The sequence below is a fragment of the Hyla sarda genome, chromosome 9, assembly GCF_029499605.1.
Source record: "Hyla sarda isolate aHylSar1 chromosome 9, aHylSar1.hap1, whole genome shotgun sequence".
NCBI classification, from domain to species: Eukaryota; Metazoa; Chordata; class Amphibia; order Anura; family Hylidae; genus Hyla; species Hyla sarda.
The window spans coordinates 124,151,396-124,158,555 of record NC_079197.1 but is presented as its reverse complement, the minus strand read 5'-3'; positions in this window follow the sequence as shown (position 1 = coordinate 124,158,555).

Genomic DNA, 7,160 nt, shown 5'->3' with positions numbered 1-7,160 from the left:
TCTACATAGCTACCTAACTGGCTACTATCCTACATAGCTACCTACATGGCTACCAACCTTCATACTGCAGCTGGCTACCTACCTAACTACCCACATTTTTACCTACCTACCTACTTACCTTTTTACCTACCTACTTATGTACCTAGCTACCTACCTATACAACAACCTACTTATCTACCCAGCTAATTGGCTACCTATCTACTTAGCTTACTACATACCTGCTCACCTGCTAAGTTAGCTACCTACCTGGCTACCTACCAACTACCTACCCACATTTTTACCTACCTACCTTAATTTTTTTTACCAAACTACCTACTTATTTTCATATCTACCCACTAACGTACCAAGCTACCTACCTACATAGCTAATTACCTATCTACCTGGATACCTATCTGCAGAGCTATTTACTTATTTACCTAGCTAATTGGCTACCTGCCCATTAACCTACTTGGCTAGCTACATTCTTACTTACCTGCAAAGCTAGCTACTTACTTGGCTACCTTCCTACCAACATATTTTCATTCTTGGGGGGTGTCAGAACCTAGAGGGTTAAAAGGTTCTGACAGGTTCTTTGTTTGTTTTTGTTGCTGGGTTATTCTTAGCTGACTGGCTGGTCAGCTGACCTTTTCATGAGAGCACATGCAGGGTTGCCTATTTAAGCTGGCAGTTTACTCTCATTCAATGCCTGTGAAAGAGTCAACTCCAGTAGCTAGCAATTTATTCCTGTTTATTCTTGTTAACCCGGCATCTTTGACTTTTGGCTTGACTTCTCGACTTCTCCCTGGTATTAGCAATTTTGTAACATAACATAGTAACATAGTTCGTAAGGTTGAAAAAAGACCAGAGTCCATCCAGTTCAACCTATATCCCTAATGAGTCCCTACTGAGTTGATCCAGGGGAAGGCAAAAAACCCTCATATTAGAGGTAAAAATTCCTTCCCGACTCCAAATATGGCATCAGAATAAATCCCTGGATCAACATGCTGTCCCTAAATATCTAGTATACATAACCATCAATGTTATTATTCTCCAAAAATGCATCCAGACCCCTTTTGAACTCATTTACAGAGTTTACCGGAGTTCACTCTGACAATTCCTGGCTTTTGATGCGGAAAGGGGACATTGACTTGTTGAGTGAGTGTGTTAGTTTTGCTTTGTTAGTCTGTCTGTTCCCTACTTTTCCTTGACCTGAGTCTGTATTATTGTATTTTATTGTTTTGACAATTACGTCCCTCACTTCTCTAGGGAGGGACTGTTACCATGGTTACAGACCCGTCGCCTAGGGTGGGTACGTAAGTACGCAGGGATAGGGGAGTGGGCGAGAATAGTGTGCATTCCTTCCCTGCCCATAGGTGACAGGGGGTGGGTGGATCTACCTACCTAAGGATGTATTTACCTACCTGCCTATATATGTGCCTATATGGAGAACTCCATAATAAGGAAACTAACTGCTGTGGGACATAACTACCTGTCCACTGTGAGGGGATGTACCTAGTTAATGGGGAGACCTTCCATTCTACCAACTTTTTCTGTGCAAGAAAAGTTATCATAATTTGGGGGCCTATAGATTGTGTAGAGGAGTAGAAGGCACTGGAAAAATGCGGAGCCCTACAGATGCTGAAGAAACAAAGTTTTGCCTGGAGAAGTCGACATGATGGTCAGATCCAGAGATATAGATGGAGAAGAAAATAAAAGAGGATGACACAGATCAGAAAGACGTCAATTGTGAGTCATTAAATTTAAATTTATTGCAAGGGGGCCGTTGAAGCACGCGTCCAGGGGTGGGGGGCCTGGTGGTTGGACTAGATCGCTGATACAGCCCTTTGCCTGTGCTCAAAGGGCACTAGGTACCCCTCTGGCTATGGGCAACTTTCTCTTCTGCACTGGTTTTGATAAATCTTACCCTAAGTTTTAGTCCTATTTCAGCAATATTGATGCTTTTAGTTGCTACTTTGACTATTAGATAAGAATCCTAAACCAGGATCCCTCTCTACCTAATACGGTACTTCAATTGGATTTTATAAATTAGATAAACCTCTTAATTTGGAGTACCGTGAAAAACGGCTGCACATCAATAATGGCTGCATGGAGAGGGTAACACTGTGGCTGCCACTTTGTTATTGACTTAAACATGCTGACAAAGGGACAGTCTCATAATAAGTTACTGAGAGGTTGATCTATACATGACAACCAAAATGGCTGCTTTTTATGTGGTCACAAAAATGTCAATATAACTGTAAGGTAAATCAAAAACAAGCACCAAATTTTGGCTGCTGTGGTAACTTCTAATTTACTAGTTACACGGACATCCTTCTTAACCCCTTAAAGGGGTACTCCGGTGGATTTTTTTTTTAAATCAACTGGTGCCAGAAAGTTAAATAGATTTATAAATTACTTCTATTTAAAAATCGGAACCCTTCCAGTACTAATCTGCTGCTTTATACAACAGAGGAAGTGCTTTTCTTTTTGATTTTATTTTGTATGACCACATTGCTCTTGGTTGACACCTCTGTCCATGTCAGGAACTGTCCAGAGCAGGAGATGTTTGCTATGGGGATTTCCTCTTGCTCTGGACAGTTACTGACATGAACAGAGGTGTCAGCAGAGAGCACTGTGGTCAGACAGAAAAGAAATTAAAAAAGAAAAGAACTTCCAGTGGAGCATACACAGCTGTTAAGTACTGGAAGGATTAAGATTTTTAAATAGAAGCAATTTACAAATCTGTTTAACTTTCTGGCACCATTTGATTTAAAAAGAAAACAATTGTTTTCCACCGAAGTACAGGTATGCCCTGATGCCCTGGTACTTAAGGACCAAGGGCGCACCTGTACGCCCGTGGAAATTTTGGTTCCCGACCGGGGTGACTGCTGACATCTATCTAGCAAATGCCCAGGGGGGTCCTGAGACCCCCCCATGTTGGCGGTGAATTCACATCGGCGGTTTGTGGCGATTCCGGGTCATACGGGTCTCCAGTGACCCAGAAAATAAGGGGGATTGGGGTTGTCCAAAACACCCACGATCCCCCTGAAGGGATAGGAGTGAAGTGGCAGGGGTGCCACCCCTCCTATCCCTGCTATTGGTCGTTCAGAAGCGACAACCAATAGCAGATCAGGGGTGGGGGGGGGTTAACTTTTGGTTCCCCCATTCTGCACACCCACTGTAGTCCGGACAGAGCGGGGGAACTGACGGTGACCGACGCCGAAGGACCACTTACCGATCGGCGGCAGCGGGCGGTGATCGGCGGCAGCAGAGGACGGCGATGCGGCTCCCTGGATCCTACAGAAGCCGGTGAGTTGCCTAGCAAAATCTGGAGGGCTACAGTTTGGAGACCACTATACAGTGGTCTCTAAACTGTAGCCCTCCAAATGATGAAAAACTACAACTCCCAGCATGCCCAGACAGTTGTTTGCTGTGTGGGCATGCTGGGATTTGCAGTTTAGCAACAGCTGGAGGGCTACAGTTGGGAGATCACTATGCAATGGTCTCTGAACTGTGGCCCTCTAGATCTTGCAAAACTACAACTCCTAGCATGCCCATACAGAAGTTTGCTGTCTGGGCATGCTGGGATTTGTAGTTTTGCAACATCTGGAGGGCCACAGTTTGGAGATCACTGTGCAGTGGTCTCTAAACTGTCGCCCTCCAGATTTTGCAAACCTGCAAATCCCAGCATGCTCAAACAGCTGTCTCGGTATGCTGGGAGTTGTAGTTGCGTACCTCCAGCTGTTGCATAACTACATCTCCCAGCATGCCCTTTGGTGATCAGTACATGCTGGGAGTTTTAGTTTAGCAACAGCTGGAGGCAAACTGGTTGTAAAATACTGAGTGAGGTAACAGAACCTAACTGAAGGTTTTCCAACCAGTGTGCCAATAACTATTGCAAAAGTAAAACTCCCAGCATGCATGGTCTGTCAGTGCATGCTGGAAGTTGTAGTTTTGAAACAGCTGGAGGTTTGCCCCCCATGTGAATTTACAGGGTAAACATTTTTTTTCACTTAAATGCTGGTGTTACCCTAAAGAACATACCCCATATGTAGATGTAAAGTGCTCTGCGGCGAACTACAATGCTCAGAAGAGAAGAAGCGCCATTGGGCTTTTGAAGAGAAAAGCCACATGTGTTAACAAAGCCCCCACAGTGCCAGAACAATGAATGCCCCCCCCATACGACCCCATTTTGGAAACTACACCCCTCATGTAATGTAATAAGTGGTACAGTGAGCATTTACGCCCCACAGATGTCTGACAGATTTTTGGAACAGTGGTCTGTGAAAGTGAAAAATTTTATTTTCCATTTGCACAGCCCACTGTTCCAAAGATCTGTAAAATGCCAGTGGGGTGTAAATACTCACTGCACCCCTTATTATATTCTGTGAGGGGTGTAGTTTCCAAAATGGGGTCACATGTGGGGGGTCCACTGTTCTGGCACCACGGGGGGCTTTGTAAACGCACATGGCCATTGACTTCCATTCCAAACAAGTTCTCTCTCCCATAAGCCCAATGTCGCTCCTTCTCTTCTGAGCATTGTAGTGCGCCAGCAGAGCACTTGACGTCCACACATGGGGTATTTCCATACTCAGAAGAAATGGGGTTACAAATTTTGGGGGCATTTTCTCCTATTACCCTTTGTAAAAATGTAAAATCTGGGGAAAAAACAGCATTTTAGTGAATTTTTTTTTTAACTTACACATTCAACTTTAAAACAAAAAGTCGTCAAACACCTGTGAGGTGTTAAGGCTCACTGTCCCCCTTGTTACATTCCTTGAGGGGTTTAGCTTCCAAAATAGTGTGCCATGTGGGGTTTTTCTTGATGTTCTGGCATCATAGGGGCTTCTTAAATGCGACATGCCCCCCAAAAACCATTTCAGTAAAATGTGCTTTCCAAAAGCAAAATGTGACTCCTTCTCTTCGGAGCATTGTAGTTTGCCCGGAGAACCTTTTATGTCCTAACATGGGGTATTTTCATACTCAGAAGGGATGGGGTTACAAATTTTGGGGGCATTTACTCCCATTACACTTTGTGAAAATGGTAAATTTGGGGAAAAAAATGCACTTTAGTGAAAAATTTTCTTTTCATTTACACATCCGACTTTAACGAAAAGTCGTCAAACACCTGTGGGGTGTTAAGGCTCACTGGTCCCCTTGTTACGTGCCTTGAGGGGTGTAGTTTCCAAAATGGTATGACATGTGGGGTTTTTCTGCTGTACTGGCACCATAGGGGCTTCCTAAATTTGACATGCCCCCCAAAAACCATTTTAAAAAAATTCACTCTCCAAAATCCCATTGTTGCTCCTTCCCTTCTGAGCCCTCTACTGCGCCAGCCGAACACTTGACATCCACATATGAGGTATTTCCCTACTTGAGAGAAATTGGGTTACAAATGTTGGGGGGCTTTTTCTCCTATTACCCCTTGTAAAAATTCAAAAACGGGGTCTACAAGAACATGCAAGTGTAAAAAATTAAAATTTAGAATTTTCTCCTTCACTTTGCTGCTATTCCTGTGAAACACCTAAAGGGTTAACACATTTACTGAATATCATTTTGAATACTTTGAGTGGTACATTTTTTATGTCATTCATGGAGTATGTCTAATATGAAGGCCCTTCAAATCCACTTCAAAACTGAACTGGTCCATGAAAAATTCAGATTTTGAAAGTTTTGTGAAAAATTGGAAATTGCTGCTGATCTTTGAAGCCCTCTGATGTCTTCCAAAAGTAAACACATGTCAACTTTAGGATGCAAACATAAAGTAGACATATTGCATATGAGAATCAAAATATAATTTATTTGGAATGTCTATTTCCTTACAAGCAGAGAGCTTCAAAGTTAGAAAAATGCTAAATTTTCAATTTTTTCAAAATATTTTTGAATTTTTCACCAAGAGATGATGCAAGTATGGACAAAAATTTTCTACTAACATAAAGTAGAATATGTCACGAAAAAACATTCTCGGAATCAGAATGAAAAGTAAAAGCATCCCAGAGTTATTAATGCTTAAATATGACAGTGGTCAGATGTGCAAAAAACGCTCTGGTGCTTAAAGGGGTACTCCGCCCCTAGACATCTTATCCCCCTATCCAAAGGATAAGGGATAAGATGTCAGATCGCCGCGGTGCCGCTGCTGGGGAGCCCCGGGATCCCCATTGCGGCACTGCGCTATCATTACAGCACAGAGCGAGTTCGCTCTGCACGTAATGACGCGCAATACAGGGGCCGGAGCATCGTTACGTCACGGCTCTGCCCCTTGTGACGTCACGGTCCGCCCCTTTCAATACAAGTCTATGGGATGGGGCGCGGAGGTCATCACGCCCCCTGCCATAGACTTGCATTGAGGGGACGGGCCGTGATGTCACGAGGGGTGGAGCCATGACGTCACGCGGCTCTGTCCCCTGTATCGTCCGTCATTACGCACAGAGCGAACTCGCTCTGTGCTGTAATGATAGCTGGGTGCCGCAGCAGCGATCCCAGGGCTCCCCAGCAGCGGCACAGCGGCGATCTGACATCTTCCAAAGGATAGGGGATAAGATGTCTAGGGGTGGAGTACCCCTTTAAGGGGAAAAGGGGCTTTGTCCTTAACTCCTTAATGACGCAGGATGTATATCCACGTCCTGCGCTGGCTCCCGCGATATAACGAGGGGTCACGCGGTGACCCCACGTCATATCTGGTAGGTCCCGGTGGCCATCAATGGCCGGGATCCGCGGCTAATACAGGACATCACCGATCGCAGTGATGCCCTGTATTAACTCTTCAGACGCAGCGATCAAAGTTGACCGCTGTGTCTGAAGTGAAACTGAAAGTATCCCGGCAGCTTAGTCGGGCTGTTCGGGACCACCACGATGAAATCGCGACATCCCAAACCGCTTACAGAACACTGGGAGGATCAGTACCTGCCTCCTCGGTGTCTGATCGGCGAATGACTGCTTTGTGCCTGAGATCCATGCAGGAGCAGTCAAGTGCTGATAACACTGATCAATGGCATGTTAATACATGCCAGTGATCAGTGTAAAAGATCAGTGTGTGCAGTGTTATAGCCCCCCTAAAAAAGTGTTAATATATGTGATTTAACCCCTTCCCCAATAAAAATTTTAATCACCCCCCTTTTCCCATAAAAAAAACTGTGTAAATAAACATATGTGGTATCACCGCGTGTGTAAATGTCCAAACT